The sequence below is a fragment of the Biomphalaria glabrata genome, chromosome 13 (genome assembly GCF_947242115.1).
Source record: "Biomphalaria glabrata chromosome 13, xgBioGlab47.1, whole genome shotgun sequence".
Classification (NCBI taxonomy): Eukaryota; Metazoa; Mollusca; class Gastropoda; family Planorbidae; genus Biomphalaria; species Biomphalaria glabrata.
Genome location: NC_074723.1, coordinates 30,692,169 through 30,717,541, shown reverse-complemented (window position 1 = coordinate 30,717,541; position 25,373 = coordinate 30,692,169). Strand labels below are relative to the sequence as shown.

Sequence of the window (25,373 nt, the reverse complement as noted above, 5' to 3'; positions counted from 1 at the left end):
TATTATTATATATGTTAAACAAGTTTCGAATGTTCCTTCAGACTTAAGGATTATAACATCTTACCATGTGGAGGCGCTGTGGCTGAGTGGTAAGGCGCTTGGTTTCCGAACCGGGAGGGGGGAATCCTGGGTACCTGACGTTAGTTGGGATAAAGTAAAGGCGGTTGGTCGTAGTACAGGCCACATATAATCCGCGTTAATACAGCATGCTATTTTATGTAAGACACACACTACAAAAAGCATCTGAATTTTTTTTTTAATTCTGAAAATTTTGCAATTATAAAATCCTGTTTAATTGTTTCACTTTAATACTTACGTGCAGGAAACCAGGCATTGGTCTTCAGAGACCTCAGCCTCTCTGTTCAGTAGACAAACAGAAAGTTTCAACTATTGTTTTTTTCTAGTAAGAAAAAGTAGATGATAAATATTTAACTCATGAGATATCTGTACTGAAAAAAAAGATAATTTCATTTCATTACTAAAGTACAAAACTTTTTTTAAAAACCTTGTAAGTTTTGTTTGTTTTTTTGGTTGATATCAAGTGACCTACTTAAAAAGTTAGTTGACCGAGATAGTTGCTTTTTTTTTTACAAGTGTTTTCATTCTTTGTCTTTCTATTTCATTCCGTCTTTCTTCTATCTCAACTCATTACGTTACAGACTATTACATTTCTTGATAATTGTTCGAGTCACACTGGTCAAGGATTTCTCTCTGGTCACGCTTGTCAGGACGTTATGTAGACTTAGAGATGTTGATGTAACTTGAACTGATTAGAAGGTTTCCTGCACTCTGAGACATGAACTTATCACTTTTTTTTTAAACTATATAAACCAGTCTGTCTCTCATTCTTGTACTCATTTGTGCCACGATGGCCTTATTTCTACACCTCATTCTCTGCGGGTCTTTAGTTTTTTTGTCGACTTCAGGTCAGTTGATTTTTTATTCTGCTTCCTGTTGGTATCATCTTCAGGTCTTTCAATGCATTTTGAGTAACGCAAAAGAAATAAATTGTTTTCGCCTTGATTTGTGTATGTGTGTGTGCGTAAATAAACCTTGAACAGCATATAGCAATAAAAAAATTTAAACGCGTGCATTTCAGATAGGTCGTCTTAGGTTGTACTAATCTAAAGCATTTAGAAATTTCTTCCATTAATAATAGAAGGTTTTATGCCTTTAACACGCATGCATTTAATTATCAGATGCTCTTTTTACTCAGAATGGATTGGCTGAGTGTTAGGCTTCGAAATGGAAGGGTCCCTGGTTTAAAAGGCTTGGATTCAGACATGGTCGCATACAGGGTTACAACTCTAATGGAAACCTAACAGTAGAAGGGGAAAGTAAAACCGGGTTGGTCGTTTTTCGCTTCATAAAACAATTTTTTTTTATTTTTCAGAACTGATCATTGATGTTGTACCGCGTGTGATATCAGAACTAACAGCGCAACTTGTGATCAACTGTTCTATAACCAACAACCAAGTCCAACAACTAGACCTGATCAAATCTCTATCTCTTTCTCGTTACAATGAAACTATCAAAGAATTTGAGGATCTTTTTGTATTAAACTCCTCAACCCTAAACCTGAACCAACTTGATCAATCCCAATATTTACAACTCAGTTTCGGCAGTCTGTTTATAACTTTAACTCTACTTAATCCAACTCAGCTTGATGCTAAAGTCTACAGATGTACTGTCACTGGAGACAACGCCAATGTAGCAAATGTTTCCTTGTTCGCTTATAAGGAGGTAGAGTATGAAAGAAACTCGACCGCTTTGATTGAAGAGATTCGACGTTTGAAGAAAGACGAGAATGTCTGTCAATGCTGTTTAAAGAAAGATGATCGCTCAGACACCAGTCAAAGTAAGTTGCTTTTCAGATATATTTGGAGTTACCAGGAACTTCACCAACTTGATAAGCTTAACCCTCCCTAATCCCGAGTAATATTTCTCAGCCTCACCTTGGCGCTCGGGTGGAAACGGTCGTTAGAGAAGATGAAACCAATAGGGAAACAAATGAGAAACCCCTTTAAGGTGACTAATGACCAAGTCCATATCTCTTGCGGGAAACGAAGAAAGCCCTAACAGACATGTCACTATCCACACACTGTTCCCCCATGGGCCGTTTTTTTTTTTACGGCGTACACCTGGGCGGCTGATGTTGTACAGAGAAGGAACATGGGTGAGGTTTCCCGTTGTGCTCGGCCTTTTGCCTCGCTTGTAATCCTAGCGTACTCGGATATGAGTCATCGGTAATAGGGATGTGATAATCAGCTTGTATCTTTCCTAGTCAGAAGTTTGTTTAGACAGGCAGATTCAAGCTTCAATGAGCTTAGAGTTCCAAAAGTTTTAGACTCAACTCTATGACAATTACGAAGAGGAAAAAGAAGCCTCCCTAACTATAAAAAAAAATTAAAAATCATAATAAACTATTTTAAAAAATAGCCAAATTATGCTACAAAAGATCATGCTTGCAAATACTGATATAAATGTATAAGAATTTTTGTGTGTCCGTTAACTCTTTGACTCTGAAAAAAAAACGTACTCGCCGTTGATTTTCCTCGGCAAAAAGGTCGGATCAACGCTGAAATCATCGGTAATTTAAAATGTATTTTTTTCGTTCTTAAATAATTTTCAGACAAGTGTGACAAGTCAAAAACTCGCTGTCAGAGTCACTCAAATTTATCACAGCATTAATTATTATTTTTCATTATTTATTTATTTTATTTTAATTATTTCCCCATCCAACCCCTAAATCATTCACCCGCCACACCTTTTTCGCTCCAGGCTAGACTTAGTTGACCACCTTGGAGATAGCTAAGGCGCGTCCTTTCATTTATCTGCCCTTGATCGGGGAAAGGTAAACACACAATCTCTTTTGTCTTACCCGCCGGATGTCTGAAGGACGGTCGCGGTTTACACCACCTTGGTTTGAATGCAAGCTAATCCTTCCCCCCCCCCCCTTCTCTGACGTCTCTCATTGATCTAAGAGATTACCCTGGTCAACACACCGCGTGATATTCCAAGGTGCGGCTCCCACCTCGAGTCAAATCCACCCACGTGTAAGATAAATCTTAGCCTAGGGCATTCCTGTGTCCGCCCGCACTTTTCAGGCTTATATAAAGTAAACCAACTCAAATCAGACTCTCTTTCGTTCTCATTCGAGCTGAGCTATCGAGTCTGGACTATATCACTTATTCTCCCTCCTAGAGGAATACCTGGTGGTAAGCCGAACTTAATCACAAGTCCATCTCAATTACTTTTGTGCTATTTCCATTGGATATTATCATGTGTATTTTATTACTTCATTTATATTTAATTAGTGCATTGTGTATTTCTCACTGGCGTAAGTAGAGAACATAAACATGTCCTATGTATGTATTTATGAATTGCATTAATCTATTAATGCTACGTTGCTCAATTGACCGTTGATGCAACCATGTATATATTTGTACACCTTATTTTATTTCCTTTATCTCGGTTGATCGCCTTGATGATTTTACTATCGCACTAATACTGCGCTTAGAAAGGAGATATGAGTTATCTCCCCTGTATTGAATAATCTCCCCTTTACTCATTTTACCCTAATGAGAGTTGCGCCGCTTGAACGGACACACCATTCAAGCGCGCTCCATTGTTCTCGACCCACGGTCATATGTAAACAATCATCTGGGTCGCTGACCACCGCCCAATTCAACCCCCCCCCCCTTTTCTTTCTCTATCCACCTGTGTTGTTTATTTGAGACTATTATTTCCCCTTCTATGTACATTCTTGTATTATTAGTTCCCCTTTTATGTACTTTTCTATATTGCCACTATCTGCCATCTATTTTCCAAATCCCATTTGTCATCATCTCCCCTTTATGCTCTAAAGCAATTTTACCAATCTGACGAATGCACCTCAGTCGAGGGCATCGATAAGATGCATAAGAGACATGTCCTAACTTGTCTTTATTTATCCGCAGCCTCCCTCAGGTGTCTGCCTATTTGTTTGATATCAAGAATCACCTACTATCTTTGTGCTTAGTGCTATTCAGCACTGCACTAGCTCACTGACCTGCCTATTTATCGGATTACTTACCTGCCTATTTGCCTACTGGCCTATCTATGTGCTTAGTGCTTATCAGCGCTGCACTTGCCTAGTTGCTATCAAGAATCACCTATTGCCTAGTTACTGGATCAACGATCCATTTACCTGCAGTTGTGCTTAGTGCTATTCTGCGCTGCTTTTGCCTACTGAGATCTACCCAACTCTACTACTTGGCGCTATCGGCATTGCCCGCCTATTCGACAGCCCACCTGTCAAGCTATTAGGCGCGACGTCCCTATAGAGTCAGATCTGTGCGAGACGTCATAGCTACGCCAACCCTCTGCAACTCACTGGACATATCCTGTTACTCACACTGCCCACGGCAGATCAGCTCTGCCCGCAGTAACCTTGTGCCCACGGTATCCGGCCACCCGCCATACTGTGCCCACTACAGATACTAGAACTTGGGACTGAGACTCCACAAGAACTATATCGCCGGCGTCCCTCTATTCGCTAGAGCGCCACCTCCAGCTGCAGAACCTCAAGCCAGGACCCAGCCAGCTGCGACATCAACAGGACAACCAGCTAAGTCAGAGGACAAAGTGACATACTCTCGTATTATGTGCAAGAGTGATGATTAAACATAGAATGTACTAGAGATAGATGCAAACCCTCCCCCTTTTATTATTATATGTATATTTATGTAAATAAATTTCCTTTATTTTAACTTTTGTATCTATCTTTCATTGCTTTGTCTCGTTGCGTGTCTGCTCCCGATTCACATGCTGATAAGTGGGGGTGTGATAGCATTAAAAATAATCATCCCCTAGACATAAAACGTGCCAAACACACGTCACATTTCCCCACCTGTCACAACAAGTGTAAGTCGACTCTTGAGTCTCTACTTTTGAATTTCGTGATACAACTTAGAACTGAGTCTCACTTCTATCAATGCAAAGAAACACAAAAGACAATAAAAAAAAATTACTTAACTCTTTCTCTCCGTAATTATTTACCACATTCTGGTTGAATCAACGTTGGTATCGTCAGTTAGGAGAGAAAGAGTTAATATAGTGGTGACTCATCATAAATATCCAATCCACTTCTCAGTTTAGGGACACTTTTTTTTTAGACACTAAAGATATAAATTTTTTCAGCGGTAAATTTTTGTAACATAAAAAAATAATTTAGGTAAAACAGGGTTTTCTTTCTTTTTTTAAAATATAAAACTGTAATTAATTATATATAAAAAAAGTATGAGTATTTAACAAGTCAGCTAATGGAAATAAATATCCCGATATGTCCAGATATGTTTGTTTTACTTGTTTTGGATGTCCCTTTAGATTTTTGAAGATAGTTACATTTTAGCCCAAACTTCCCACAGGAGAATGGGGATGCCAGCGAGCAGGGTTCAAACTCGGACAGTGGAGACCAGTAACGACAGTTCATAGAGCATACCACACGACCAGAAGCCATCCATGAAACAGTTTAATACATGTTAAAGGTGGCCCGACAAAATAGCGCCGACAAAATAGCGCGGACAAAATAGCGCGAAAATTTTCGGACAAAATATCGCAAGACAAAATAGCGCGGAATGATGTGTAAAAACGTTCGGATTTTAGTAAGTGAAAGTCCAGGATAGAATTTTTTTGTTGATGTCTTTATCTTCTTCAATCTCAATACATGTAATGGTATGCCTTATTTGCAGAGAAAGAGAGTTCTTCTTATATCACATATGTTTCTTTATTCTCATTTGTTCCACCTGCCGATGTAAATACTGCCTTCGAGGAACTAAATGATGGTTAGCCAGATTTAGGGATTTTTCTGACTATTGGGAGGACAACTTTATTGGTCGCTAGTCACGAAACCGTAGAGTGAGTCCAAGATTTCCTATAGCATTATGGAATGTTAGAGATCGTGTACATGACAGTCTATCACAAAGAAACAATTCAGTGGAGGGGTGGCACCATGTATTTCAACTGTCTATTGACGGTCATCACCCTAATGTGTACAAGTTAATCTCTCACTTCCTCAGAGAACAGGAGAACATTGAGAACAAGATTCTGAGCTACAATGCTGGAGAACGAAGTAAAGCTGCAAGCAAGACAAAGTACCTCCAACTTGACAGATGTCTTGCAGCTATATTGCCAATGTACGGAAACAAGCCACTGATTAGTTTCTATGTGACAATGCATACAATTTAACTTTGTGAAAATCTTATATTATATGTGTGGGTCTGAATAGGATTGAAGTTTAGTTGCGTGTTTTCAAGTGCATTTTTGGATTAGGCTATAAATAAATGCTATATTTTGAAAGTATTCATTTAAGATTATTATAACTCTGGCATAATATTTGCATATTTTTATTTTTAGACATCTAAAGTGTTTTGTTTTTGTTTTTTGTTTATTCGCAAAATTACTAAAAATAATTATAACATAAAATTTTTTAAAAATCTAAAGTATTTCTGGCAAAATGATTTTAAAAAATGTTTTTCTGCGCTATTTTGTCGGCGCTATTTTGTTCGCGCTACTTTGTCGGCGCTACTTTGTCCGTGCTATTTTGTCAGGGAAACCATGTTAAGTTGAAGGTCAAATTTCGAAATACTGCATTATTTAAAAACTTGTGATTTAAAGACAAATGTAAAAATAAAGACGAAAATATTTCTTTGTCCAGGTTCAAAAATTCAATTCTCTGGAAGCTCTGAAATTATTACAGAACTAATTGAGCCATTGACATTAAAATGTGTATTTAAGGTAAAGTTGTTGTGTATCTTTTATTTTCCTCTTTCCCTACGTCTTTAATTATACAAAAGTCAAATGCTATAACATTTTTATGTTGACTTACAAATTTAATGTTCATATACAGTATACACAATTGTATATTAATAGCACCTTCACTTTCACTTATTCATTAGTCTGTTCTACTGGTGGGGCACCACATATGAGCTGTCTACAGTTCTTCTGCACTCCTCTCTATGTTTCTCTCTGATTAGAATCTACTTCATTGGCATGCCCATTCATTCTTAGGTGTTTTCTTCTTATTACTTTCTCTGTCTTCGTCTGGTACTGTACCCTGAAGGAAGGTCTTCACGAGCCAGGAGGATTTTGTGATATGGAAATGCGGTTTAAGTTTGCCTTTTCTGACTGGGTTCAGCAGGTCATCGTGTGGCCTTCTGACTGGGTTCAGCAGGTCATCGTGTGGCCACTACATCATGTTTTAAATTCCCTCATTTGAGTTGTATTTGTAAGTAATACCTAAAAGCTCCTTGAGATCCATAGGGCAGATGATGTTAAGGTCATCTGTTTTTTTGGCCAATGATTGACGAGCAGGATGTCAAGTGGCAAGCACAACGACCTACACCTTTACATTCCCCATCTTAAGTCTGGTACTCATCAGAGTTGGGTGAACTCAGGGACGCCCTGAGGATCCCGCTATTCACAATCCGAGTCTTCACCAAGATTTGATCGCACGTTAGGAAGCCAAGCGCTTCACTCAGCCACCGTGCCCCCCCCCCCAATACCTATGAATTGTGTAAATATACTCTAATCTCTATTCTTTTTATAGAATCCTCCTGTCTAGTTCTGAAGTTAATTGTATTAATTTTATTCTTTAGGTACCAAATCAGGATCCAAAAGAAACTTCCACACTCCAGTCTCTGTTCATACTTCATGGTAATGTGACATTGTCAAATATTTACGTAACATAAACACACGTTTAGCGAACAACAGCTAGTATCGCTAATAGTGTATTAGTGTTGTAGTACCGATTTGACGACAACAGAGAAAAAAAATTACATTGCTTCAAGTTTATTAAAAGTATATGTTTGTTTTACATTATTTTAATAGCTTTTATATAGCGCTACTTTCATGCTTATAGCATGCTCAGAGCGCTTTCGGTCATTTGTGGATCAGTGGGGGGGGGGGGGGGAGAGAGGGGGTATCTAGGAGTTGGTTTTCCATACTGCCTTTAGGCGCTCAGTAAACACAACTCTGCCCGAGTCGTGTGTCGAACGTCGAGCCCCCATCTAGGTAGCCAAGCCAAGTTCAAGCGCACTTAGCCTCTCGGCCACGCTTCCATGTTTCGGATGTTCCTTCAGAGTTGAAGATAATTACTTCCTAGTCCAAACCTCCCGCAGGACGACGGAGGATGGGAGCGGGCAGGGTTTGAACCCTGGACCCTCGATAAATCTGAACGACAGTCCAGCGCGCAAACCGCACGACCAGGCAGCCATCTTAGCTTTACTAATACTTTTGTATGTAAATCTACATTACATCTAGCTTCTATATCTAGAACAGGATCTAGAGCAGAGGTTCTCAACTTGTTGGTCGTGACCCCCTTGGGAGGTCGATTGACTAATTGTCAGGGGTCGCTTATGACCGGGGTCGGCAACCTGCGGCTCGCGAGCCACATGCGGCTCTTTGGATGTGAAGCTGCGGCTCTCTAGTTCCATACACAAATATTTATTGTGTCGAGACATTTTTTAAAAATAGTTCTGAACTTCTGAATCTTTTAACGAAGATTAGGCACCGATTCTATCTCTCAGCCACTTGTACTCGCTTTTCACCACACCTTCCCCCATTACACGCGTCGTCACTGTTGTCAGTCCGCCGGAAGCTCTCGAATGACGCTGTCGTCGGATGTTTCTATGTAGGTCTTAATTCGCTTTGACTCAAGACAAATTGGCGTCTTAACCACGTGCTTTGACTGTAACGTATAGTTTGTTTTTGTAGTACCAAGTAGTTTGTTTGTAAATGAGTTAGAAGCGAATTATCTTCTCAAAGTTAGAAGCAATCTACAAGTAATGCTATTCTGGCAAGCTTTGCGGCACCACTAGAAATAACACAAAAAGGAAAACCATTTTCAAATGATGAGTATGTCAAAAACTGCTTCCTACATGCATCTGAAGAACTGTTTCATGATTTCAAAAAACAAACCAGAAATATTGAAAAAAAAATCAAAGATTTGCCACTATCCGCTGAAACAGTATAGCTAAAATGTCCTCAAATGTAACTTGCTATAGATTATTCTTGGGACTAAAAGACACGACACAAGTTGCCCATTTTGTCAGGTATATATCTTCCCAAGGTCTAAAAGAAGAACTTCTAGGATTGCTACCGCTTTCGTGACAAACTAGAGGGGACGATTGGGCGAATGCCGTGCAAAAATACCTTGAAGACAATAAGATAGATTCAAATAAAATCATTTAAATAGCAACTGACAGAATATGACAGTAAAAAATAAAAGAGCAACGACGATTCGTCGGAGCAAAATAAACCACGAAATTCTTACGTTTCACTGAATAATGCACCAAGAAGCACTTTGTGCCCAAAATGATTCCAACCTAAATAGATGAGGTCGTGAATTTGGCAATCAAGACTGTTAAACAGCATCTTGTCAAAAGCACTCTACCACTTAAACGAAATGGAGACTCAGTATGCCGATCTCCTTCTTCCCCCCAAAAAGTGCTATGACTTTCCAAAGGTAAGGTGTTGAAACGTTTTGCTTTGTGCTTGAACGAAATAAATACATTTCTAAATGAAAAAGATATTTATCACACCGAATTAGAGAACGACAAAAAGTTGCAAACATTTTACTTTATGATTGATATAACAGAGAAATTAAATGAGCCGAATCTAAAACTGCAAGGAAAGGAAAACCCAACTTATGTTTTGGTAGAGGAATTGGTTTGTTTTGAAGGCAAATTTATTCATTTTGCAGAAGATATTTAGAGCGGTCAATTACTTCATGCTGAATGTCTAAAGCAGTATCGCGATAAAATCAGTGCAACTTTTGTCTCGAGTTACTTCAGCACAGTTATAAAAGAATCAAAGATGAATTTCTTAACAGATTTGAGCAGTTCAAAACCAACAAAACTATTCGAGCATTCCTAGTACACCAACTCAACAGTTGGAGGTCCAAAAATGTATACACGTAACGCAACAAAAGTGGTCAACTTTAAGGAATGCCGCGAGTTGATTCGGCGCATGGAATAATCCTCAAGATTGCTACAGTGAGTTGAAGAAGTTGGCATTTGGAGTGCTGACTATCGTCGGATCGGCATATTTGTGCGAGCAAGGGTTCTCTTGCATGAATATAATTAAATGTAATGTAAGAAGCCAGCTAACAATTAAACATTTAGAGTCGTGCTTGAAACTAAAAACAAAAACACAAAAACAAAAAACAAGTTACCGTATAAGCCAAATGTATCCAAAATTTCTAAAACCATGAAAAGCTAAATAGTATATTAAATTTGTTTGCTTAATTGTTTGTTATTGAAGTACAAGTTAATGTTGTAAATAAACGTTTAACTTCTTTAGTTGTTACCGAAATAAAAAATAATTATTTAATAATGCTATATATATATAAATATATTATTAAATTTGTTATGAAAAACACTACTTTTATATTTTTAAAAAATCATTGGTGAGAACTATTTATAGTTGGCTAGAAAAAACTTTGCGGCTCTTTAAAAACTTCGGAATTTTGTAAATTGTAATTTTCGGCTCTTCCGACTCAAAAGGTTGCCGACCCCTGGCTTATGACCATCCAAAATATGGATGTCTCGTCCATTCTAACATGTAATACTTGTCACATTATACGTTTTTTTTTCCATTGGCATTTCCTAAATGTATTATTATTCGAGGATAGATGTTGCAGAAAACTGAATCAGATTTGAGTTCGAACATTATTATTGTCCAGCAGATATATTTGTATAAGTTTAAATTAATGCAGATTAATGCACGACGTATCATCTCTTCTGGACAATCGTCTGTAAGATTACGAGTTATGCTTATGCGACACGCTTAAGAGTAAGTGAAATGTATCATGCATTTATATTTCATTTCAGGAATTAAAGAAATTGAAAATCCGTAAGATATGAACTAAACAATAAACGTTTTAAAAAAGGTTAAACAAGGCATTCATAAATGTGAATTTTAATACGTAAGCTTTGTTTAGAAATCCAGAACGCATTAGACAACATAAAAATTGGATGAACTTTAAATGGTAGCAGGAGAGGAAAGCATGGGCTTCCCGTAATGTCTGAAAGTAACTCTGTTGTTGAACGTCATTCCCCGAGGCTCAGGGGTTCTCAACCATGTTTATCGCGACCCTTTTTGGGGTCGATCGACCATTTGCCAATGAAAATTTGTGTTTTTCGTCTTTTCATCATCGAAAGAACACGGATAAATTACCAGAGAACAGCGAGGGCGCGAGTGAATGTAACCTCATTGTTTAAAGGTAGACATCGTATTTCATTGGTAGATACTTCTTCATACATAAAACTTATCATACAAACTAGCTGTTACACAAAACATTTTAATTGTCGCTACACAAGTATTTGTAACAGTATGTGCTATAATAAATATTCTGCATTCTTATTTCTTAAGTTTCTATGTTCCAATGACTAGTCCAATATATGACGTGAAATTTGCAGTTGTTTTCTTCTATAGGAGCGTTTTGGGTGAAGAGTCTTGTTCGGGTCTCTAAATAAACTATGCAGTTTTAAAGGATATGATCGGCATTCTCTAGCGACACTTCACAAGGGCCAATTTCAATGGCCCCAGTTATCACCTACCGTGAACACATGTTGTCACAATTTGTTGTTCCGTTTTAAAGACTAGAAAATATAAGTTGGTTTACAAAGCTTCTAAAAGGCATTGTCTTTCGTGTAATTTAGGTGCGGGCTGTCTTATTCCGATTTATTCTACTCACAATTAGTTGAAAAATAATCAACTTTGTGACGTAACGCTATAGCGTGATTAAACAATATTTCATGGTGAAGATTTAAGCAGATCATTTTCTTCCAAATGAAACTTCACCAACAAAATAGGGCAACAATAAAAATTGACATGTTTCAAATCTTTTTTGCTTTCTATGAGGAAAAGAACATTGATTCTGTGAAAGGACATAAGCATTTGCACGCTAACAAAATTTCATCCTACTGTCTAAATACACTTGACATCCGGTTTGCATTGGCCAGTAGTTCATTCCCAAAGCTGAAGATGTCCTGGAGGTCTGACAGATAGAGTTAATTGAACTCATTAATAGCGATGAAGCTAAAGATAATTTCTCTGTGTTAGTAACACGTTTCTGAATCATTGTTTGCAGTCACACCCCGTTCTGTCTGAGATATGTTGCGCCTTCTACTTTCATTTACAACCACATGTTTGCGAATTTTCTAGCTTATTAATTAGTATGTCTAAATTCAGAAGTAGTCTGATGTAATATTGCAAAGATTTCTTCGAAAATCCCTGATCTAGTGAAACAGCTCAACAACATTTTTATGGCAATTAAGCAGCGTTTTTCAAAGTTTTACAGGTAGTGCCCCCCCCCCCAAACGAAAAAAAAAGTTAGGCAACAGTGAGAACTCTGTAGGCTATTTGGAAGTGTTTGGTCAACTAGAAATCAAGAGATAGTATTAGAGATGCAGCAGGTTCCCCCCCCCCCCAATCCCGCGAGGTGGTCTTATTTTACACTAAATACAATACTAAGCTATAGCACTGTCTAGTTTCTAACAATGAAAATACATAATGAATGTCAGATTTTGATTACGATCTTATAATATCAGCAAAATCCCGTTTATGAAGTAAAATAAGTGTACGTTCGGGGGTCGCCTCCTATTGAGGAATGGTACTGGGGAGTCGCGGAGCAATAAAGGTTGAGAACTGCTGGTCTAGAGTCTAGTGTTAGATCTAGGTGTCCATGTAATAACAATAGTAATAATTAATTGCTTAAATATGCCCTGCCCGTTTGCCGATTTGTTTACGACGTACGTTCACGAGTTCGATACTCAGTTTGAACAAAATGATTTTTTGTAATTAGGCTTATGTGTTTAATGAAATATTGTATTCTATTTTGAGCTGTTTAGTGCGGGTATTATCTTTAAAAAATGTATTTTTATGTTGTTTTTTTTCTTTACTTAAAAAGTCGATGCTCTGAAATAACTAACAATCTTCTATATTCTTCTATTATTTAAATGTTTTACATGTTTCGGATGTTCCTTCAGAATCGAAGATAGTTTACTTCCTAGTCCAAACCTTCCGCAGGACGATTGGGGATGGGAGCGGGCAGGGTTTGAACCCTGGACCATCGATAAATCTGAACGACAGTCCAGTGCGCAAACCGCATGACCAGGCAGCCATATATTAAACTGTACTACTAAGACGATACATTCTCAGGTAGATGTTTTTTTGTTTGTTTGTATTAAATCCTTGATATTTTTTTTTAATTTTCAGAGACCAATGGTGTCATAGCATACGTAAACAAAGGTCAACCTGTTGTTATAATCACCAGAGGAGTTCCTTCAAAAAATGTCAAAGGTAAAATCTATGTCAACGAACCGGAAGACTCCTACCTTCAAGTCACGTGGAGCAACCTCAAATTCTCAGACTCTGGAAAATATTTTTGTGAAGCCCATGTCAAATATTCAGGTGGAAGAACCGACAAGCTGAATGAAATGTTAACTATCACAGTCAAAAGTCCAACAATTGATGAGTTGGTGAAAGTACTACAGAAACTCGTCACCCAAGTAGAGGAAGACAAGGATCGTATACAAGAAAACCAACAAAACATTAAGAGCATGAAGAAAGATTTAGATCGAAATGTTGTAGGCATTAAAAGAGACATAGATTCAACTAAACAAAATATTGAAAACTTTAGCAACGACGTGGAGTCTACTCTAAAAATCATGAAAGAAAGCGTGGATACAAATACACGGAATATAAGCAATTTACAAGAGAATCTGAAGACGATGGTGGCCAATATTTCAACAGCTTTGATAGAAGTGAAAAATCAGGTCAATGAAGGTACAGTAATTCTATTTAAAATTACAATTATATATATATATATAATATACTGAGTCTTCCCCCCCCCCCTCCAAATAAGACAAAACGCACAAGTTAAAAGTTAACGCCGTTAAAAAACATGTCGTCATTAATTAGTTTTACTAGAAAAATGTTCAAGATTCTTTAAAAAAATAAAAAGATTTATATGAAATGTAATTGTAGCCAATCGTTTGAATCAGCCTTGTAATTGAATGTGTAATAGATCTAGACCAGTGATTCCCAAAGTAGTCTATATAAACCACCATAGGATTACGACGACTTCCTAGGGGTCTACAAATTTGGGAACCACTGATCTAGACCAACAACAATATGTGCGTTTAATAATTGGCTTGATTAGTGTAACGGATGCATGTGTAAATCAGAATGTAGTTAAAGTATTTCTAACGATGTTAAATCATACTAAGTGCGTGCGTACCTTGTTGAGTGTATTACAACTGCGAGTTTCTTTATTATGAAATCCGCCACAAGAATGAACAGGTACCAAACAGGAACACAGACTCAATAACTAAGTTCACTCAGAATGAAACTTCAAACAATGTTTAATACAGAATGGGCCACAGTCTAGTGCGTCACTAATAATGATGTCTACCCCTCAAGGGTCTAGCAGTAACTGATTAATAAAAGTCTATTCTAATCTCTAACCCAAAGTCTATGTCGTCACTATAAAATGTATATTCACTGTCGGTCTAATAAAGTGCGCAACCCAACTAACTAAACTAGCTCTCTAACATTAGTCACTCCAGATTCTTCCCCGTCTCAAGACGTAACCAAAGTCAGTGACTCATCTGGGCGCATCCATTGTCTTCAGAGAAAGAAGGAGCCATATTAGTATTATTTTAACCAATTATTTTTGTTTAACTCTATTTGATGCTTTAAGTTTTCTCAATACGCTATGGCCTTGTCACTTGTCTGGACCAGTTGGTAAAATGAAGGGAGGGGGGAGGTAAGATTGAAATATCTGGATGGATTTACTGTAATTATTTTTGAAGGCATTTACAAGAAATGGGGGGGGGGGGGGGGGAACGACCGGAATTCGATCTCGGGCCGACGTGCTAACCACTCTGCTAATGAGGTACCTATGACTAAAGTATAGTAGCTATACATTGTTTGTTTCAATTTAGAGCAGTGATCTATAAAGGGATCTAACTCAGCTAATACCTACACTTCAGTAAAGTGCAAATTCTTTCCCTCGTTTAAGATATTACACAAAATAATGAATTGCCAATAGTTAATTAACTAATTGGATAATATTTTTTAAATGTTTTTTTTCGCGTTGTTAGTTTAAGAAATAATTGTGAAAAATTTCAGCTTAATCCGAGATTGGGTGTTAGAGTAAGTATTGTTTTAACAAAACAATAAATAAATAAATAAATGTGTAGGCTTTTTAAATAGGTAGTGATACAGATGAAAAAAAAATAAAAAAATTTTGATACAAATTAATCGCTGTCTATCTATCTATCTATCTATCTATCTATGTATCTGTAAGTCTTTCTGTATGTCTATATGTCTTTCTGTCTGTGTATCTATGTATCTATCTAGATATCATATATTTCACCTTTACATTTCATCGTCATCTATACCTTGCAAGAACGTTGGGTCACCACATAAGATCTGTCTACCCTCTTTCTCCTTTCCTCTCTGTATTTTGCCTTGGATAGAGCCTCTTTCAGTGGAAGGCCCATCCTTTCTTCTTGTTGTCTATCCGTCATTTTCTCTATCCGCCTCACTTTTTTAGGTACTGTTTCCTGTAGGAAGGTCTTTGCGAGTCCCGAAGACCTTGTGATAAGGCCATAGAATTTTAGTTTGCATATCTATATGTGTGTGTGTGTGTGTGACAGTGTGTGTGTGTGCGTGTGTGCAAATTTTATAAATATATAAACTTTTTAGAAATTAAAGACTATGTCATTTATATATTTATTTCTGGCAAAACAAACAGTTGAGAAATTTCACCAGAAAAACTTCAAACCTCCTACATCGTGCAGTAACCTAGAGATGTACAGTCTTGAAGAGCGTGAGGTTGTAAAGTTAGCTTCCGGGTTAAAGGTCATGTGTGACACCAAGACAGACGGCGGTGGATGGGTCATTATCCAGAGAAGAATCAACGGAAAAGTAGATTTCTATAGAGGCTGGCAGGAGTATCGTGACGGCTTTGGAGATTACAACATTGGGGAATTTTATCTGGGGAATGAAAATATTTTTAAGTTAACTTCTACTGGACAATATGATTTGAGAATAGATTTAGAATACGGCAATACCAGATACTATGCGCAGTACGAAAACTTTAAAGTTTTGAATGAGGCTGAGAAATATAAACTGCAGATAGGAGACTATTCAGGAAATGCCGCCGATAGTTTCAGAAGTCATAACGGCATGCTTTTTACGACATTTGATTAGAGATAACGACATTCAGGTCAGGGACAACTGTGCCGTGTTTTGTCATGGTGGCTGCTGGTACAATGACTGCCACAAGACCAATCTAAACGGCAAATGGGGCAGGTTATCATTGGAGGGAATGGTCTGGCATGGGATTACTGGTTTGTTTAAGAGTGTCGCCTTTAGCGAGATGAAAATTAGAGAAAGAAAATAAAACTCTTCAATTTTTGGATTTCTCTTATCTTTAAGATGTAAAGGAGAAGCCAATAGAGAATAATGTCTTTGTCTTATGATATTGAAATAATGTGACATTTACTTTAACCCAGAGCTTATACTTGTGCAGGGAATAAAATAAATTGTTTGATATGACAATAATATATTTTAATATTGTTTGTATGCAAAAGCTTGAGGAATAAAGAGTTGTTATTTGAACTTTTGTGTGTGTGTTTAGTTTCAACTGGAGAATTTAGTTTAAAAAAATAAAAAAAATAAAATACTGTTGTTGTTTTTTTTTTTAAAGACAATACCTCCTATATACAATGTAATGGAGGCGAGGTGGTTGAGCGGTAAAGTGCTTGGATACCGAACCGTGGTTTTGGGGTTTAAATCCTGGGGAAGACTGGGATTTTTAATTTCAGCTTCTTTGAGCCCACCCAGCTCTAATGGGTAACTGATGTTTGTTGGGGAAAAGTAAAGGCGGTTGGTTGTTGTGCTGGCCACATGACACCCTTTGTTAACCGTAGGCTACAGAAACAGATGACGTTTACATTAACTGCCCTATAGACCACAAGGTCTGAAAGGGGAACTTTACTTTTTACTATTACAATGTAATGACCGATTGTTTTTCTTCTAAAAGTTAATGAATGATTTAAAAACAATTTTTTTTTTAGCAAGCCTCCTTCTCCACATGAATGAATCCTGGTTAAGCCAAAAGTATAAACGTTATAAACAGAATATAGATACAAACGTGTATAGGTTCTTTTCTCAGGCAGCTTCTTGTTGGTTACTCGTATGTCACGATGGTGGCCCGTCTGATGACTTCCGCATAGAAAATGGGCAGGGCTGTATACTTCCTCCTGCTTTGTTTTCTATCTTTTTTTTTAATAATGTTGGGTCAAATCAGGCACCGACCTGCACATGTTTGCCAGCAGCTTTCCGTGCTTTTCAGCTTTAAATAAAGTATAGCTTTTATAAAATAAATTATAGCTTTTATAAAATAAATTATAGCTTTTATAAAATAAATTATAGCTTTTATAAAATAAATTATAGCTTTTATAAAATAAATTATAGCTTTTAGAAAATAAATTATAGCTTTTATAAAATAAATTATAGCTTTTATAAAATAAATTATAGCTTTTATAAAATAAATTATAGCTTTTATAAAATAAATTATAGCTTTTATAAAATAAAATATAGCTTTTATAAATTATAGCTTTTATAAAATAAATTATAGCTTTTATAAAATAAATTATAGCTTTTATAAAATAAATTATAGCTTTTATAAAATAAATTATAGCTTTTATAAAATAAATTATAGCTTTTATAAAATAAATTATAGCTTTTATAAAATAAATTATAGCTTTTATATAGCGCTATCTTCATGCTTACAGCATGCTCAGGGCGCTATGGTCCAATCTCATTTGTGGACCAGTGGGGGGAGAGGGTTTTCGTTCCGCCTTTAGGCACTCAGTCAAGCAAAGCCACGTTTCCCTTTCTAAAATGTTTGCCTCTTTTCTCTTTTCTGTAAGTTTGCGGTTTAGACAGCTTTTGCTTCGTCTCTTACAAGGTCTACTCTAAACTTTTTTTGTGGAAGAGCCCCAGCCAAGGTGTCAAAGAGTTGCATGTAACTCGAGAGACGCAATTGTTGACCAATCGTCTTCACTATTGAGGCCGCTTTTTGGTGACCAACGTGTCTCAATTAGCTTAATGGAGTCTGATTATTTAGCTCTGTTCTAACTACATTAAATCTGTAAGATTCTGGAAAAAAATCAAGAGTGAAATAGCTCATTTATTTATAACATAATTTCTTAACATAGACTAGGTATATAATATCCAGCATAATTAGCATAGCCCTTACATTTACACTATGCCATGGGTTTCCAAACTGTGAATCGAGACCCTTTAAGGGTCAAAGGACAATTTCACAAGAGTCTTAAAAAATATAGGATATATCGATCTTACTTTACCTAATATCACATGCAAAATTGGACTTTCTATTAAAGTTTATTAAGTGTTTCCATTGGTAGTAAGGTACGTTTTTGTTAGTGTTATTCGAAGATTGACGTTTTGACATATCCTCATTACAAACTATATTAGACTAAATAGAGACCAGATGTAAGTCTAGATTTAGATTTAAATTTATTAAACAATTTGAACAAAATTTACATCTATAAATTATTACGGAAAAAGCTTATCTTCCTACAGCTTCGGGGGGCAGATTTATTTATGTAAACAGCAGTATTACGTTGAGAAATGAATCTGATGCTAACAGTATAGTGCTGTATTACCCAGTAGTAGGCCTACTAGTCCTGATCATAACATTGGCCTAGATCTAGATCTAAACGTATAATGTCATACGAACTCTAGTCTAGATCTATATTCTATATCTGGTCTGGATTCTAGATTTGGTTCTGAATCAAGATCTAGAATATATAGTTTAAATTGTTACATTTAATCTTCCGCCTTGGTGTCTTCCATCGACCCCAAATATACGCTCAAGTCTAGTAGACCCTACTGCCACTAAGCTAAATCGCTCATCTAACGACTTTCAAATTCTAGCACTTGACACCATTAATGCCTACAAGCCCAGTGCCATTTTTTGCATATACAGATGGGTCGGCATCGATAGATTCTAGAAGAGCAGGCAATGGAGCCGACATCGACTTTCTTGGCTCTGACTCAGTCTAAATCTTTGGATCAAGTGGTAGTATTTGCAGTTGTGATGCGGAGGCCATGTCAGTCTGTGAAGCCTTAAAAGTCATTGACACTCAATTCGGTGAGGGACATTTGAGGGCAACACAGATTGTTGTGGTCACTGACTCAAAACCATAGGCATGACTGGCAACACTATTGCAGACTCTTGGCCCACCAGGGAGGGCAAACACCCCCTACGGAGCAGGCTGCGAGTTTTCATCATCTGGCTTTAAATTTAAAAAATACAGAAATAGAAAAGTGGTTTGAGTGCTGGGACAACTCTTAAAAAGCCCGTCTAGAAATCTGATCTAGATACTAGATACATTCTAGATGTAGTCTAGATCTATAAACTAGATTATGATTAGAGCGGTTATGATCACAATTAATAGGTAAAATAGTGGGTAACACCGCACAATGCTGTTCGCATAGAAAACCTGTTTAGTTGTGCGGGCTCATCTTTTTTACATTTCCTAGCCCGTCTACTCCAATACATTAATCCAGTGATGCCCAACCTTTCACGGCCTGCGGGCCATTTTAATTTCCGACACTCATGTCGCGAACCACATTTTTTTTTAATGAAATAGAGAATAAACCATTTCAATAATTTTATTACATTCCCGTGGCTCCAGTAGGCCTACTTTCACAAATAAGTCAATTACGTCTTAAGGATTTCAAGTGCTTTATAACTAAACAAGTTGTTATTATATCCAGTAACTGTTTTCGGAAATGTGCAAGGTTTATGCAGACAACACGACGTAGAAATCTATTGTCTGTATTGCTCGAAATTTCTCAAGCAGGGAAGTCTGGCTTTGTCAGTGAATCAGTTCCAGTTGGTGTTACTTTCTCAGGGCAATTGAAATCATTTAGAAATCTGCTGCCATGTCATTTAGTTTCAGAAAGGCGGCACAGCTTCAACTTTTTTTTTTTCAAGACGATTGTTTTCCATCACTTTTTTTTATGCTTCATTTCTCTTCTTAAAATGTGAGCCACTCTGTAGCCTCCATTACAGCCGACTCATTTTATTGACTTCTTGGTAAATATTTTCGTCAATCGGTCAACTCTAGACCTGACTTAGCGACACTTTTCTTAACGGTTCAACAAACCAACAATGCCGCGCTAGTTTTGTAATGGTTTATTTTAGAAACATAATAGATTAAAATGAATTCCATCAAAGAAAATGTGAGAATAATAACATAGACGAAATACATTTTTGAACCTTTTTTATTATTTCTTTTTAATTTTCTACATTTTGTGCCGATGTTTTGGCTGGCGGTCGGAACCACGTCGCTGTCCGGATCTGGCTCACGGGCCGTAGTTTGGGTATCACTGCATAAATTGGGGGGAAAAAAAAGAGAGCGGTACGCATCAGGGGGAGCAGTAGCGTCACTAAGGGGTGAAAAAAAGTTGAAAAATTATATTTTGGCAAAAGCAGACACATAATAAAGATAAAAATAATAAAATATCTATATACACCCAAACATGCCCAGACACCTCTAGATGGTAGTAATAGTTTAAATGACACAGCACAACGTTATACCATTTCTGTCTAATAGTAAAAAAAAAAAAGGAAACATGTTCAGGTGATGTTAAGTCTGTTTCTAATTTTAATTAAAAATCATTGTAAAATTTGCAATAACAATTGAATAAATGTCATAAACAGTGGTATTTTATAATAGAATTAACACTCATTTTAGATTTGAGTAAAAATAAAAAAGGAGGTAATCAGCTCACTATATAGGTTTAACAAAAAGAACTAACTGGCAATAGTGTTTATTGAAACATACTGAAAGAAAGTTAGTGGTCTAATAGTTTATTGCTCCAGTAGTTTATGTAAAACCTATTCAGGCCTCTTGGAATACAAACACGTTTGGGAAACACTTGCTTAATGAATAATGAACATGGTTTTGTTGAGTACAGTCTTTTACTAAAAACTCAGCTCATGAACAACTACAGAACCTTTGACGTGAACCGATCGTACAACTTGAGGCGGTCTTGAGGTTAAGAAACTCTCGTATAGTGTTTGATTGATATAAACATCCACGGAGCTTTGTCGAATGTGAAAGAAAACAGTAAAAACCTGATTAAGTACAAAGGGGTAGTCTAAGGAAATGTAGGATGAGCTTGACCATTGTCCATACGTGAAGGAATCAATAACTACATATTTGACAGTACAATCGGAGCTTGAGCAAGTGACGTCATCAGAACAATCTGAATTGCATCTCGCTCTAAAGTGATAGTTGATGTCACTGCCGTTTTCCCATAGCTCAAACTGAAGATTGTCGAACTTTGTTAGCCTTGCTTTCAAACAAATCTGCAAAGAAAAACATGCATTTTTGTATTTAGAAAAGACAAATTTAAACAAAAAAAAAAAACAACTTAAAAAAACAAGAACAAAGTTTATCTTAGGAGAAGAACTACATATTTATAGAGATACATCTTAATACTATAATATTTTCTTCCCTTTATTAATATCACAATTAATTAAGTAACAAATAAAACTTAAATAATTAATTGGTTTATTTTTTGGTTGATTCATATTACAATAGAAACAATGGATAGTTGCTAAAATGTTGAACTTGAGCCAGGAATGCGAATCGTGTGAAATAATGTGTACAAATATTGCAACAGACAGAGTGACTTGATATCAATTTTAAATGCGAGGTTTCTGTTACAGACCATAAAGTCATAAAGTGTACATTTCGTATTTTCTTACATTTTTTATGTCTATAAATAGCTTTTTTTTTTTGGTGCATTCTGTGTACCTCAGTGATTGGGGGAGTGTCTATTAATTACATATGTCTTAAGACACATTAGAAAACCATGGCAAGAACCGGTGTATATGGCAATTGTTAATTATATATGTTGTTGACCTAAAGCACCAAACTGCTGGTAGACAAGTAAACCACTCTAAGGGTATTACATTTATACAACTTTATAAAACCATTGTCAACAAGACAAAATATAACTTTTACTACAATACTAGCCTGGCCCTAGTTTGGGTTTTACTAATCTAGTGGATTGGGTTTAGATCTATGTGAAACTTTGATAATGTTTCTTTCAAGTTTTTTCTTTCGCCACAAAAATAAAAATAGATAGCGAAAATGGATTTACCCGTTAAGCAGCTATCATATCAAATATACAATACTGTAAAAACGGGTTTATCCTATTTGTTAAAAAGTTCATTTTTTTTAATCGAGATAAATTTAGTTGTTTTTTTTATTATCGTCGATTCGCCCCCCCCCCCCCGCTCGAATGTGGGAGGGGCGTTAAACATACACTGCTGTCTCCGTCAGACATACGATTGAAACTAGTAGACCCTAATGCCACTAAGCCAAGTAGTTCATCTAACGACCTTCAAATTCTAGCACTGGAGACCATTAATGCCTTCAAGCCCAGTGCTATTTTTTGCATATACTGATGGGTACTGATAGATTCTGGAAGAGCATGCTATGGAGCCTACATCGACTTTCTTGGCTCTTACTCAGTAAAATCTTCGGACCATGTGGTAGTGTTTGCGGTTTTGATGCGGAGACCATGGCAGTTTCGGCAAGAGACATTTGATTGTTGCGGTTACTGACTCTAAATCTGTACTCCAAACTTTGCAAAGCCCTGGACCATTGTCCCCCAATATCGACACTGTCATCATGACCTCACACAACATAAAGCAGGGCTATGGCACCCCTGTAATAATGCAGTGGGTACCGAGTCACATAGTTGTGACTGGCAACACAATTGCTGACTTCTTGGCTTACAAGGGAGGGCTAATTCCACCCACTGAACAGGCTGTAAGTTTTCTTCATGCTCTGGCTATAATTAAAAAAAAAAACAGAAGTGGAAAAGTGGTTTGAGTGCTGGGACAAGTCCCAAAAAGCCCCTGGAGTCTGGGAACGCATAAGGCGTCCTGACCGCACTGTGGTGGACGCTGTTCAGGCCTGAGCAAGCTATTATAGCACAGGTTATTTCTTACGGCTATGGCCAAATTTCGATTCACGGTGCCCCCGCTGCGGGGAAGAAGAGGAAACCGTGCCTCATATTCTGTTGGACTGCCCCAGACTTGCTGATCTCCGCCTCGAAAGGTCTTGGAAACCAAAAATTCTCGATCTGTATGGTGACGCGTACACACTACGCAAGACAGCAGGGATTTTGTCCAGGGCTTTTGCAAGAGAGGATTTAAGCCTCTCAAGCCCTCACTCAAATGGAGTTTGATGATGATAATAATGAAAGTCTCCGCCATGATCCATGGAACATGTATGCCAACTTTTATCAAGATTGGTCAAACGGTTTTGATTTCTATGCCTGACATACATATATAGTCCTGCAAACATACGCAGCCTTACTTTCTTGAGTTGTCTGGCGTACTTAGCACAGCTTAATACAGCGCCGTTTACAATATTGCACAAGACTAAAATTACATTAAGCTCTCTCTCTCTACAACTAACAATAATTCTTTCCTTTCTATGTAACCGAGGAAGCTCAAACACACACACACACACACACACACACACACTCCTTTACAGCAATAGAAAAAAAAAGATATCTGCGAAGTACAGTTTTTTTCTGCATCTGGTTTGGTAAAATATGCAATTAATAAATATATGTTAATTAAAGTCATGTTTAATTTGAAAAAAAAAGTCAATCTTTATCAAATGTGTGTGAAAGTTAGGTAATATCCAACGGATGATTCCAGCTCCCGTCGCCTCAGCGTGGCGCCCTCCATTAATACGTCCGCCCCGGGAAGCGAAAAGGCTAAGAACGAGAGAAAACCCCCCTCCAGTGGGGTACCACAGTTCTGCTCCAGCGAGTGTACCTGCACGTGGTAGGGATGGGAGAAAGACTTACTACCCAGTCCGCATCCATTGCGCATTTACCAGCGGGGGTCGTATGGACGGTGATGGCCATCCCACGGAAAGCAATGGTATATTATAGGAATATAAAGTGCCCGCTCGTGGGCTCCGCCTGTGGCCTCGCATGGGTCGGGGGAACCCATTGCATTGGCTCAATAGACCATTACCCATGAAGAAAGGGATGCGATGAAATGATCGTCTAGCTGATGGAGGCCTCCAGACAGAGGAGTCGGTGAAGAGCCAATTCTTTATCCAGGCCACTGGATGACATTCTTAAGTAGGCCAATACCTATTATATGTAACGGATGCATGTGTAGTCAGATGTAGCTGATGTATTTCTAGAATACTTAATTCGACTAAGTGCGTGCGTACCTTGTATGATGTATTTTCAATCTGCGAGCTCTTCATGCACACCGTTACAAATATAGATAAGGTACTAAACAGGAACACAGACTCAAATGACCAAGTTGACTCAAGGTGAACTTCAAACAAACGTTTATTACAGAATGGGCCACAGTCTAGTCTGTCGCTATAGAACAATGTTATCCCCTTGGGCCACATTCTAGTCTGTCACTTTAGAACGATGTTATCCCCTTGAGAATCTAGCGGTAACTGATCTCTACACGTTAATCTTAACCTCTAACCCCAAAGTCTATGTCGTCATTCTAAAATATCCGTTCACTGTCAGTACATTAAAGTGCGTAACCCAACTAACTAAACTAGCTATCTAACATATAACATTCTACACGTTTTAACTGTTTCATATAACACATCTCTCCGTGCTCACTGTCATTTGGTTCAATTCCTATTGTGGACGTATGGGGCAAGGTGTCTCTGAAAAAAGGGCGATGGTCTTGAATTTATACCCTGCCCGCTGCCACTCCCCCTCCCCTTCGTCCTGTGGGAGGTTTGGACTAGAAAGTAAATTATTTTTCACTCTCACGGAACATCCGAAAACATGTAAAATATTTTACAAAAAAACATTTTACAATCAGCGCACTATGCACCATTTATTATTTTGCCTCTTTATTTTCTCCAATAATCAAGAACTACTTACAACATCGCCTGGCATTAGACCGGACGGAACTGGATAGATTTCCCTGGTCATTCCATTTGTTTGGTTGTAAGGAGCATCCGATATCATTAATCTCCTTTTCATGTAGAACCAGGTCCATGATTTGGGAAACTCAAGTCCTTGGAAAAGATCCTTGAAGCAATTGGAGCAAGACTTCCGGTCCTTGTCACAAATCATCGCCACACAGTTGAAGTTATTTACACAATTCAGAGATTGGGTCGAAATATCCATTGCGAAAGTCTGAGAGTTGGAGCAACCGGTCATTTGAAGGTCAGAAAAAAGTACTAATGAAGCAGAGC

At 37.4% G+C, this 25,373-nt stretch overlaps 1 pseudogene across 1 annotated transcript; it reads left to right on the top strand.

The window, feature by feature from the left end:
• Window positions 1-791: 791 nt before the first annotated feature.
• Window positions 792-16,617, top strand: LOC106053939 (uncharacterized; annotated as a pseudogene). Its single transcript, XR_008774468.1, has 6 exons — window positions 792-926; window positions 1,394-1,858; window positions 6,698-6,777; window positions 7,638-7,695; window positions 13,261-13,830; window positions 15,806-16,617. The product of XR_008774468.1 is annotated as an uncharacterized LOC106053939 (transcript).
• Window positions 16,618-25,373: the final 8,756 nt, after the last annotated feature.